Source organism: Ambystoma mexicanum, chromosome 11 (assembly GCF_040938575.1).
Source record: "Ambystoma mexicanum isolate Mex_15411 chromosome 11, UKY_AmexF1_1, whole genome shotgun sequence".
Taxonomy (NCBI): Eukaryota; Metazoa; Chordata; class Amphibia; order Caudata; family Ambystomatidae; genus Ambystoma; species Ambystoma mexicanum.
This window is the reverse complement of record NC_090934.1, coordinates 1,073,120,944-1,073,134,539: the sequence shown is the minus strand read 5'-3', so window position 1 is coordinate 1,073,134,539 and position 13,596 is coordinate 1,073,120,944.

Here is a 13,596-nt window from a genome sequence, read left to right as displayed (position 1 = left end):
ATATTTGGATGAAGTATTGCAGCCACTAATCCAGAACACTGAGACGTATTTGAGGGACACAATGGATTTTCTAAGGAAACTACAAGGAGTGAAATTTGTTGAAAACCGTGACATCCTTTTCACTATGGATGTTACTTCCCTTTATACGAACATCACTCATGAAACTGGTTTGGAAGCAGTGGAATGGATGTTATTGAGAACAAGGGATTGTAAAGCAGATCGGGTGTTCGTCTTGACCCTTCTGAAAATCGTACTGATGAATAACTTCTTTAAGTTTGGGGAACGTTACTTCCTTCAAATCTCAGGAACTAGAATGGGTGCGGCAATGGCCCCCTGCTATGCCAATATTTTCATGTACTTTTTAGAACATGAACATGTATTAACTTCCCCAACATGGTCACGACATCTGGCAATATACACAAGGTACATTGATGATATCTTTGGTATTTGGACTGGCTCCGATGAGGAACTTCAGCAATTTTTTGACATGATGAACAATATGAATCCACGGATTAAATTTACCACATCTACCAGTCAATCTAAAATTAATTTCTTAGATGTCGAAATCTATGTGAAGAATGGACAACTAGAAACACGTATCTTTTAAAAAAAAACTGATAGAAACAGTTTGCTTTTGGCAACTAGTTTTCATCCCAAGAGAACACTGGACAGTGTTCCATTGAGCCAATTCTTAAGATACAAAAGGAACATCTCAGAGACCAGTGAATATACAAGACAATCATTGACCTTGGAAAACAAATTTATTGAAAGGGGATATAATAGAACTCTGATCACTGAAGTAAAGGAGAAAGTAAGTCGAATTGAGAGGAATACCTTGTTGACACCCAAACCCCCCAAGGATCAAAAGAAATTAGTGTATGTAACAACATACTCAACACATAGCAACAGGATCAAAAGAATCATTCACAAACATTGGCACATGTTGAGTATGGACCCGAAACTCCAACAGCTGTTTACAGATACTCCGACATTTGCGTACAGGAACAATAGATCGCTACGGGGCAGTCTGGTGAGAGCAGACATCAGCACAACAAGAACCACAGCAACTACTTACAAGGGCACAGTCCCTTGCTTAAATTGTCAACATTGCAGCAATGTGTTAAAAGGGAATAACATCAGACATCCATACACAGGAAAAAACATCGTATTGAAACACTCATGCACATGTGACTTGGCAAACGTGATTTATGGCTTGAAATGTCCATGTGGCTTGTTTTATGTAGGCATGACCACTAGAAAAGCAAAAGTAAGATGGTCGGAGCATAAATCAAACATTAGAACTAAGAATCTGAAATCTCCTGTAGCCCTGCATTTTTTAGAGGCCAGACATTCAATAGCACAGATTAAATTCGTAATACTGGAACAGGTTAAACCTAAACCCAGAGGAGGTGACACGACAAGAACACTTCAACAAAGAGAAATGTGGTGGATTGAGGAACTTGACTGCCTTAGCCCTAGAGGAATGAATGTGGATTTTGACCTAATGTGCTACGTATGAAATGTTTTGATAAGTACTTCTGATAAGAACACTCCAACAAAGAGAAATGTGGTGGATTGAGGAACTTGACTGCCTTAGCCCTAGAGGAATGTATGTGGATTTTGACCTAATGTGCTACGTATGAAATGTTTTGATAAGTACTTCTGATGATTACCCTGGCAAATATGGGGATTGGGGCTTGAACCTGAGGCCCCGGTATGAAGACTTAGTGGTACCCAGCTCTAAGTAACCATAAAACAGAATGTGAACATCTAAGCTAACATGATGGCAGAATGGTAGAGATTGTGAAGGTTTATGGTTTACATGACGGCAGGATGGTGGAAGATATGTCATTCTTTGAGATTGCTTCTGAACATTAGAGTATCTACCATTGGTTCCACGACACATGTATCGCAGTTGGGCAGACATGGGGACCGGAGCAGACTAGTTCTGCGTGCTCCCCTTACAGCAGGACAGTGATACACTTTAACTCTTCTATCCCCAAGTACAGTGCTGATAACGTTTCATTAATTTTTTTATCAGTAAAATGTCACCTGTATATTGGCTCACTGGTCCATTTGATGGATCGGGTGTCTTTGACAACTCCAGCTCGAGTCTCTTGAAATTAATACGCAGCGCGAGGCCTCCTATCCGCAGTCATTATACGAACGGAGCTATGCTCCGGTTGTTTTACAGGATCATGCCTGACCAGGTGAACTACGGGCGCCGAAGCGCAGGGGCGGCATCCAATGCCTATCCCCTTTGCGCTTACACTAAAACTATTGAACATTTCTGGACGATCGAGTAATACAGTGAGGCGACATGCGCAAAAGAGTAGCGCCTGATAGGTTGTATCGGCACTACTCGGCACGTAGAAACAGACATTAAGCCCTAGGACACGGATGTACTGTAGCACGCATGCGTGGGAGATCAGTAGTCGGCACTGAGTGCTTACACTGCTCTCACCACGCATGCTCAATGAGATCGGTCTGAGATCGAACCGCAGTACATGGTTGTACTGTTATGCGCATGCGAGGAAGAACAGTACTCGTCACTAGGTGCCTACTCGGCTCTCCTTACGCATGCTCCATGAGTCTCCACGGGGGTATAAAATAGATTCCTCGAGTACCGGAGAAGTGAGATGCACTCCCTTGTCGGATTCAAGGAATTACGACGGATACACCGTAAGGATGGACTCAAAGGTTGAGTAAATTGACCTGTTTGAGTAAGAAAGGTTGAATTTGGGATGCTTGACTCCTAGAACAGTTGGTTTTTACCAACTCAGTTAGGCTAATTTTATGGCTAGTGGTTATTTTGTAGTTTTAAGGTTTTTTCAACGGTCTTGGGGACCAGTATGTTAGGGAGGCTTTGCATACATTTATAACTCTTGGCTATTTTTCACTTAATATTGTAGAAATTTACTGAATGGAGGAGGTTACAAACAATTCCATTGTTGTCTGTTTTTTTCTTAGAACAAACTTTTTTCTTTGAAGTGGACCCGCCTTGGGAGGGCATTGGCGTTACCCACTCGGGTTATCCTGTGATCGTCTGCAGTGGCAGTGCAGCACCCACAGTTGAGATGGTTACTAAGTTTAGGAGCATAGACCCCGCCTCAGAGTTTACGAGGTTGGTTTTGGAATTGTTTTGTTTAAGTTTCTTATGCTCTATCAAATTGATCTTTTTTCATACAAATGCAATGTGGATTTTGCCCTAATGGAGGGATTTTTTCATTTTACCTTTCACCATAGGTTTTACAATTGAGAATGAACATATGTCCTGGAACCATTGGTATCTGCTGCCCTGAAGATGGACTGATTTACAGTCCGAAACGCGTCGGCTAAGAAACTCTATTTAATTGGTACCTTTTGGGATTGATAAACTGCAAATTGCTGGATTTGGGCGTTGATGGACATTTGGAAAAAGGGCCGGGGAGTGTCTGGTCCACACAATATTGCTCCTTTGTAGGGAGAATTTGATACCGAACTTGATGCTCATAAGACTCTCAGAAAGAAGTGTCTTGGAGTATGTGCCAGCGTTCTTCGTCTTTTCTTCATTAATTATGTGAATGAGGAATTTACTTGACATTATTTTGTCTAAATGAATTGTTTTTATGCGTATACATTGAGAAATACCAATGACATATGTTTTCCCTTTTTGAAATCGAAAAAAGACTAGTAAAAGTTTGTTTTTCCTTTTTAAACAAATGGACTGTGGAATTCGTTTTTGATTTATTCATTGACCAATTTGAGATTACACTTTGTGTGTTATTTTGTTTTAAATTGTCAATTAGACTGTTTACTTTAATTAAATAACGATTGAATTTGATTTGGGGGGTGTTCCTCCCATTGGAGTGCACTGTGGACAGAGAGGTAGCAATACATGTTTCTTTTTCTTTTCTTGTTCCCCAGTCCCGAGTGGCCCCGTGACATAAGCCACAGTGCACCTCAAGCCTCACTTTAAACCCAAACCACTATTGTCCAAACTTAGTTAGACGAAACCATTGAAAATACCCTGACATAAATCTTTAGTGCCTCCTTTCCTAGCCCTCTATTGTTTCTGCTACATCGGCCACACAATTTGGGAGAGCACATAGTCTCAGTTGTTTGAAGAGCTAGCCAAGTACACAATGTCATTTACTAAGATTGAACAAACCACAGAAAACAGAGCGGAAACACTGGGCTTCACCGAAGAGGAAGCCAACAAGATTTTATCACTGATTAAATTAACTAGTGAAGATTTACCAACAGCAGAGAACCCGGAGGCACTCATTAGACAACTCGAATGGAAAATTCGTCGTGAGATTAATCTGAAACTACACGCTTCAATCCTAGCACGTTATTATAAAGCCCAGAGAATCCCCCGTGGTCTTCGTGTTAATCTCGAGCCCACTCTATGTAAAGAAAATCCAGCATTTGTGAAAAGGTGGCGTCAAATATTGAATAAATGCTCGCTTGATTTAATACTCCTCACTATAGAAGAGTTAGCCTACAATCTCAAATCTTTAAGCGAAGACGTGGATGTCCTCAAAGTAACATTGAGTAAGTGCTATACGGAAGATCAACTTAAAGAAGTACTGGACGATACCAACAAAAAGTTACAAAAATACAAACAAGAACTTGAGACCAAAAAAATACGCAAATTCAGGAGAGATACGCTGGATTATAAATTGGATATAGTATATACATGGCAAGAATATTATGGGCACTATCCGAACAAACCATACCAAGGACAGACACCGAAACCACAGGGGGAAAACACAACGTCGGATGCCTCAAGCACGGAAATGGACCCTCACTTGTCTTCGGAAGTAGCCCAGCCAACTGGCTCACGGGACGAATCCATACCAATAGAAGAAGTACCAACAGACAGAGTACCTTTTTTAGAAAAGGACCAACAAGAAGGGGATAGAAGAAGAAACACGCAGAGGAAAAAGACCCAGAAAAAAACTTAGTGATCAACATATCATCTTACACTTTGACCAATCATGAACTGAAGTTGCTACAGAAGGGACTGTCCTTTGTGCCTCAGAGCAACAGTACACTTTTGAAAGAAAAAATTGATTTCTTTAGGTTTCTAAGAAAAATGAAACTAAAGATATTTTTTGATGATCTCATGGAAGATCAGGAACAAGACGTGGCTGATATACATTTGGAACTCAGTCCTAAGAGTCAATTCAATCCACCGATTCAGAACCATGTTTTATCAACATTTGAAAAATCGATTCTTAAGGATCTCTCGAAACTCCAGTTCAAAAGTGCCGGATATGGCAATTTCAACAAGGGTGAAAGACAAACCTTGAAAAAACTCTTGGACAACCAGGAAATAATTTTTAAACCAGCAGACAAAGGCGGAGCACTGGTGTTAATGGATAAAAGTGATTATCTGGAGGAGATTGAAAGACAATTAGTTGATACGGAAACATATCAAGAAATATACTTTAATCCCACGAACCAGATTATGTCTTTAATTGAGGAAACCTTGGAGGAAGCTGAACATATGGGTAAAATCTCAGAGAAAACTCATAGATTCTTGAATAATAAATATCCGATTACATCGGTTCTTTACATATTACCAAAAATTCATAAGAGACTATGGAAGCCCCCTGGACGACCGATAATTGCAGCAACTAATAGTATCTTGGAACCGCTTGCACAATATTTGGATGAAGTATTGCAGCCACTAATCCAGAACACTGAGACGTATTTGAGGGACACAATGGATTTTCTAAGGAAACTACAAGGAGTGAAATTTGTTGAAAACTGTGACATCCTTTTCACTATGGATGTTACTTCCCTTTATACGAACATCACTCATGAAACTGGTTTGGAAGCAGTGGAATGGATGTTATTGAGAACAAGGGATTGTAAAGCAGATCGGGTGTTCGTCTTGACCCTTCTGAAAATCGTACTGATGAATAACTTCTTTAAGTTTGGGGAACGTTACTTCCTTCAAATCTCAGGAACTAGCATGGGTGCGGCAATGGCCCCCTGCTATGCCAATATTTTCATGTACTTTTTAGAACATGAACATGTATTAACTTCCCCAACATGGTCACGACATCTGGCAATATACACAAAGTACATTGATGATATCTTTGGTATTTGGACTGGCTCCGATGAGGAACTTCAGCAATTTTTTGACATGATGAACAATATGAATCCACGGATTAAATTTACCACATCTACCAGTCAATCTAAAATTAATTTCTTAGATGTCGAAATCTATGTGAAGAATGGACAACTAGAAACACGTATCTTTTAAAAAAAAACTGATAGAAACAGTTTGCTTTTGGCAACTAGTTTTCATCCCAAGAGAACACTGGACAGTGTTCCATTGAGCCAATTCTTAAGATACAAAAGGAACATCGCAGAGACCAGTGAATATACAAGACAATCATTGACCTTGGAAAACAAATTTATTGAAAGGGGATATAATAGAACTCTGATCACTGAAGTAAAGGAGAAAGTAAGTCGAATTGAGAGGAATACCTTGTTGACACCCAAACCCCCTAAGGATCAAAAGAAATTAGTGTATGTAACAACATACTCAACACAGAGCAACAGGATCAAAATAATCATTCACAAACATTGGCACATGTTGAGTATGGACCCGAAACTCCAACAGCTGTTTACAGATACTCCGACATTTGCGTACAGGAACAATAGATCGCTACGGGGCAGTCTGGTGAGAGCAGACATCAGCTCAACAAGAACCACAGCAACTACTTACAAGGGCACAGTCCCTTGCTTAAATTGTCAACATTGCAGCAATGTGTTAAAAGGGAATAACATCAGACATCCACACACAGGAAAAAACATCGTATTGAAACACTCATGCACATGTGACTTGGCAAACGTGATTTATGGCTTGAAATGTCCATGTGGCTTGTTATATGTAGGCATGACCACTAGAAAAGCAAAAGTAAGATGGTCGGAGCATAAATCAAACATTAGAACTAAGAATCTGAAATCTCCTGTAGCCCTGCATTTTTTAGAGGCCAGACATTCAATAGCACAGATTAAATTCGTAATACTGGAACAGGTTAAACCTAAACCCAGAGGAGGTGACACGACAAGAACACTTCAACAAAGAGAAATGTGGTGGATTGAGGACCTTGACTGCCTTAGCCCTAGAGGAATGAATGTGGATTTTGACCTAATGTGCTACGTATGAAATGTTTTGATAAGTACTTCTGATAAGAACACTCCAACAAAGAGAAATGTGGTGGATTGAGGAACTTGACTGCCTTAGCCCTAGAGGAATGAATGTGGATTTTGACCTAATGTGCTATGTATGAAATGTTTTGATAAGTACTTCTGTTGATTACCCTGGAAAATATGGGGATTGGGGCTTGAACCAGAGGCCCCGGTATGAAGACTTAGTGGTACCCAGCTCTAAGTAACCATAAAACAGAATGTGAACATCTAAGCTAACATGATGGCAGAATGGTAGAGATTGTGAACGTTTATGGTTTACATGACGGCAGGATGGTGGAAGATATGTCATTCTTTGAGATTGCTTCTGAACATTAGAGTATCTACCATTGGTTCCACGACACATGTATCGCAGTTGGGCAGACATGGGGACCGGAGCAGACTAGTTCTGCGTGCTCCCCTTACAGCAGGACAGTGATACACTTTAACTCTTCTATCCCCAAGTACAGTGCTGATAACGTTTCATTAATTTTTTTATCAGTAAAATGTCACCTGTATATTGGCTCACTGGTCCATTTGATGGATCGGGTGTCTTTGACAACTCCAGCTCGAGTCTCTTGAAATTAATACGCAGCGCGAGGCCTCCTATCCGCAGTCATTATACGAACGGAGCTATGCTCCGGTTGTTTTACAGGATCATGCCTGACCAGGTGAACTACGGGCGCCGAAGCGCAGGGGCGGCATCCAATGCCTATCCCCTTTGCGCTTACACTAAAACTATTGAAAATTTCTGGACGATCGAGTAATACAGTGAGGCGACATGCGCAAAAGAGTAGCGCCTGATAGGTTGTATCGGCACTACTCGGCACGTAGAAACAGACATTAAGCCCCAGGACACGGATGTACTGTAGCACGCATGCGTGGGAGATCAGTAGTCGGCACTGAGTGCTTACACTGCTCTCACCACGCATGCTCAATGAGATCGGTCTGAGATCGAACCGCAGTACATGGTTGTACTGTTATGCGCATGCGAGGAAGAACAGTAGTCGGCACTAGGTGCCTACTGGGCTCTCCTTACGCATGCTCCATGAGTCTCCACGGGGGTATAAAATAGATTCCTCGAGTACCGGAGAAGTGAGATGCACTCCCTTGCCGGACTCAAGGAATTACGACGGATACACCAGACTAAGGGGTAAGGATGGACTCAAAGGTTGAGTAAATTGACCTGTTTGACTAAGAAAGGTTGAATTTGGGATGCTTGACTCCTAGAACAGTTGGTTTTTGCCAACTCAGTTAGGCTAATTTTATGGCTAGAGGTTATTTTGTAGTTTTAAGGTTTTTTCAACGGTCTTAGGGACCAGTATGTTAGGGAGGCTTTGCATACATTTATAACTCTTGGCTATTTTTCACTTAATATTGTAGAAATTTACTGAATGGAGGAGGTTACAAACAATTCCATTGTTGTTTGTTTTTTTCTTAGAACAAACTTTTTTCTTTGAAGTGGACCCGCCTAGGGAGGGCATTGGCGTTACCCACTCGGGTTATCCTGTGATCGTCTGCAGTGGCAGTGCAGCACCCACAGTTGAGATGGTTACTAAGTTTAGGAGCATAGACCCGGCCTCAGAGTTTACGAGGTTGGTTTTGGAATTGTTTTGTTTAAGTTTCTTATGCTCTATCAAATTGATCTTTTTTCTTACAAATGCTATGTGGATTGTGCCCTAATGGAGGAATTTTTTCATTTTACCTTTCACCATAGGTTTTACAATTGAGAATGAACATATGTCCTGGAACCATTGGTATCTGCTGCCCTGAAGATGGACTGATTTACAGTCCGAAAAGCGTCGGCTAAGAAACTCTATTTAATTGGTACCTTTTGGGATTGATAAAACTGCAAATTGCTGGATTTGGGCGTTCATGGACATTTGGAAAAAGGGCCGGGGAGTGTCTGGTCCACACAATATTGCTTCCTTGTAGGGAGAATTTGATACTGAACTTGATGCTCATAAGACTCTCAGAAAGAAGTGTCTTGGAGTATGTGCCAGCGTTCTTCGTCTTTTCTTCATTAATTATGTGAATGAGGAATTTACTTGACATTATTTTGTCTAAATGAATTGTATTTATGCGTATACATTGAGAAATACCAATGACATATGTTTTCCCTTTTTGAAATCGAAAAAAGAGTAGTAAAAGTTTGTTTTTCCTTTTTAAACAAATGGACTGTGGAATTCGTTTTTGATTTATTCATTGACCAATTTGAGATTACACTTTGTGTGTTATTTTGTTTTAAATTGTGAATTAGACTGTTTACTTTAATTAAATAACGATTGAATTTGATTTGGGGGGTGTTCCTCCCATTGGAGTGCACTGTGGACAGACAGGTAGCAATACATGTCTCTTTTTCTTTTCTTGTTCCTCAGTCCCGAGTGGCCCCGTGACATAAGCCACAGTGCACCTGAAGCCTCACTTTAAACCCAAACCACTATTGTCCAAACTTAGTTAGTCGAAACCATTGAAAATACCCTGACATAAATCTTTAGTGCCTCCTTTCCTAGCCCTCTATTGTTTCTGCTACATCGGCCACACAATTTGGGAGAGCACATAGTCTCAGTTGTTTGAAGAGCTAGCCAAGTACACAATGTCATTTACTAAGATTGAACAAACCACAGAAAACAGAGCGGAAACACTGGGCTTCACCGAAGAGGAAGCCAACAAGATTTTATCACTGATTAAATTAACTAGTGAAGATTTACCAACAGCAGAGAACCCGGAGGCACTCATTAGACAACTCGAATGGAAAATTCCTCGTGAGATTAATCTGAAACTACACGCTTCAACCCTAGCACGTTATTATAAAGCCCAGAGAATCCCCCGTGGTCTTCGTGTTAATCTCGAGCCCACTCTATGTAAAGAAAATCCAGCATTTGTGAAAAGGTGGCGTCAAATATTGAATAAATGCTCGCTTGATTTAATACTCCTCACTATAGAAGAGTTAGCCTACAATCTCAAATCTTTAAGCGAAGACGTGGATGTCCTCAAAGTAACATTGAGTAAGTGCTATACGGAAGATCAACTTAAAGAAGTACTGGACGATACAAACAAAAAGTTACAAAAATACAAACAAGAACTTGAGACCAAAAAAATACGCAAATTCAGGAGAGATACGCTGGATTATAAATTGGATATAGTATATACATGGCAAGAATATTATGGGCACTATCCGAACAAACCATACCAAGGACAGACACCAAAACCACAGGGGGAAAACACAACGTCGGATGCCTCAAGCACGGAAATGGACCCTCACTTGTCTTCGGAAGTAGCCCAGCCAACTGGCTCACGGGACGAATCCATACCAATAGAAGAAGTACCAACAGACAGAGTACCTTTTTTAGAAAAGGACCAACAAGAAGGGGACAGAAGAAGAAACACGCAGACGAAAAAGACCCAGAAAAAAACTTAGTGAACAACATATCATCTTACACTTTGACCAATCATGAACTGAAGTTGCTACAGAAGGGACTGTTGTAACGCTCACCTGATTCTCGCAGAGGCGCCGGTCTTGACTGGGCGACTACCGTATCTTCAAAGGTGAAGTGTAGCACCCGGTTGGCTCTTTGGGCTGGACCTCTGTGCACTGTATGCCTGACGTGTAGAGTAAGATGTCTGCAGATAGAAAATATGGGGTTAATGAACTGGGGTTATTGGGGTGTCCCTATCTCTTTCCTCTTCTCCTCTCCTGTAGACCACCAAAGGTTAAAGCTCTCACCTTAGGTAAGTGAATGCCGAGCTCTCCATCTGCCTCGGGGCAGGGTGCTGTAACCAGTTTCTTCACTGGATAGGTAGCGCAGGCCTCTTGACTTCAGAGGACTGCTGTCCGTCGTTTACTGCACGAACGGTAAGTTTCGAGTCATACAAATGTCTTTAAAGTCTTTAGTAATGATGTCTCTTGTTTTGCAGGGTTCCGGCGATGGCGGATGACGGGCTGAAGTGAGTTGAAGATGGAGCCCGTGTGATGAATAGAAGCGCCTGGAAGCACGTAAGTAAGCGCTTGTTGCCTGCTTCACTATGCGCTCTAACTGTCTTTTTATTTTGCAGGTACGAGTTCGGAGCGGCTGCAGGGTGCCGGAATACCCACTGGATTAGATGTGGAAAGGAGTAATGGCACGTGAGTATTAAAGTTCCCCAATGTCTTTAAACGCACCTTGTTTTGTCTTTCAGATGCGGGATGCAGCGCCGAAGGCCTCCGGAGCGTGCGAAGAGTTGGTAAACTTTTGTCTTTCAGATGCCGGAATGCAGTGTGAAGACCTCCGGAGCGCACGAAGAGTAGGTAAGCCTTTGCCTTTCAGATGCCGGAATGCTAACCTGTTCTTTCTTGTCTTTATAGGTGTTGCTGAAGACTGGATTCAGGATGGTAAGCCTTTGCCTTTCAGATGCCGGAATGCTAACCTGTTCTTTCTTGTCTTTATAGGTGTTGCTGAAGACTGGATTCAGGATGGTAAGCCTTTGCCTTTCAGATGCCGGAATGCTAACCTGTTCTTTCTTGTCTTTATAGGTGTTGCTGAAGACTGGATTCAGGATGGTAAGCCTTTTTCCTTAGGCCCAGGACCGGATGCAGAAGACACGATGAGCGTTCTGCTGCAGAGGTTGCAGAATAACGCAAAGCAAGATTCATCCACCGGGTGTGGTTTAAATAGCCTCCTGTAGTGCTTAGGTGTCTCCTTCCACAGCCACGCCTAAGTAAGAAAAGAGTTCCTGGTAAGAAAAGAGTTCCTGCCTTCCAGAAGAGTTCCAGTGTTCTGAATCTAGGGAGTGGCTCCAGCCCCACCCAACAGGAAAAGTAGTTCCAAACAGAAGAGGATCAGAGGCTCAACTGGCAGGCACGTAAGCAGCATGGTCTGCTGAAGTTAAGTCCACCCAAGCATTATGAGCCCGGCGCTTCCAGGGCTGGGACTGGGCATATTTATGAGCCTGGTGCCACTGGCGCCAGGACTGGGTCCAAAAGGTCCCAATTGGGACTGGTTGGCACTCGGAACCTGGGTTATGGATCTGCTTCCAAGGGAGTTGGGAAAACCCTGACCTTTTGGAAGCAGAGATCATGACAACTGTCCTTTGTGCCTCAGAGCAACAGTACACTTTTGAAAGAAAAAATTGATTTCTTTAGGTTTCTAAGAAAAATGAAACTAAAGATATTTTTTGATGATCTCATGGAAGATCAGGAACAAGACGTGGCTGATATACATTTGGAACTCAGTCCTAATAGTTAATTCAATCCACCGATTCAGAACCATGTTTTATCAACATTTGAAAAATCGATTCTTAAGGATCTCTCGAAACTCCAGTTCAAAAGTGCCGGATATGGCAATTTCAACAAGGGTGAAAGTCAAACCTTGAAAAAACTCTTGGACAACCAGGAAATAATTTTTAAACCAGCAGACAAAGGGGGAGCACTGGTGTTAATGGATAAAAGTGATTATCTGGAGGAGATTGAAAGACAATTAGTTGATACGGAAACATATCAAGAAATATACTTTAATCCCACGAACCAGATTATGTCTTTAATTGAGGAAACCCTGGAGGAAGCTGAACATATGGGTAAAATCTCAGAGAAAACTCATAGATTCTTGAATAATAAATATCCGATTACATCGGTTCTTTACATATTACCAAAAATTCATAAGAGACTATGGAAGCCCCCTGGACGACCGATAATTGCAGCAACTAATAGTATCTTGGAACCGCTTGCACAATATTTGGATGAAGTATTGCAGCCACTAATCCAGAACACTGAGACGTATTTGAGGGACACAATGGATTTTCTAAGGAAACTACAAGGAGTGAAATTTGTTGAAAACCGTGACATCCTTTTCACTATGGATGTTACTTCCCTTTATACGAACATCACTCATGAAACTGGTTTGGAAGCAGTGGAATGGATGTTATTGAGAACAAGGGATTGTAAAGCAGATCGGGTGTTCGTCTTGACCCTTCTGAATATCGTACTGATGAATAACTTCTTTAAGTTTGGGGAACGTTACTTCCTTCAAATCTCAGGAACTAGCATGGGTGCGGCAATGGCCCCCTGCTATGCCAATATTTTCATGTACTTTTTAGAACATGAACATGTATTAACTTCCCCAACATGGTCACGACATCTGGCAATATACACAAGGTACATTGATGATATCTTTGGTATTTGGACTGGCTCCGATGAGGAACTTCAGCAATTTTTTGACATGATGAACAATATGAATCCACGGATTAAATTTACCACATCTACCAGTCAATCTAAAATTAATTTCTTAGATGTCGAAATCTATGTGAAGAATGGACAACTAGAAACACGTATCTTTTAAAAAAAAACTGATAGAAACAGTTTGCTTTTGGCAACTAGTTTTCATCCCAAGAGAACACTGGACAGTGTTCCATTGAGTCAATTCTTAAGAT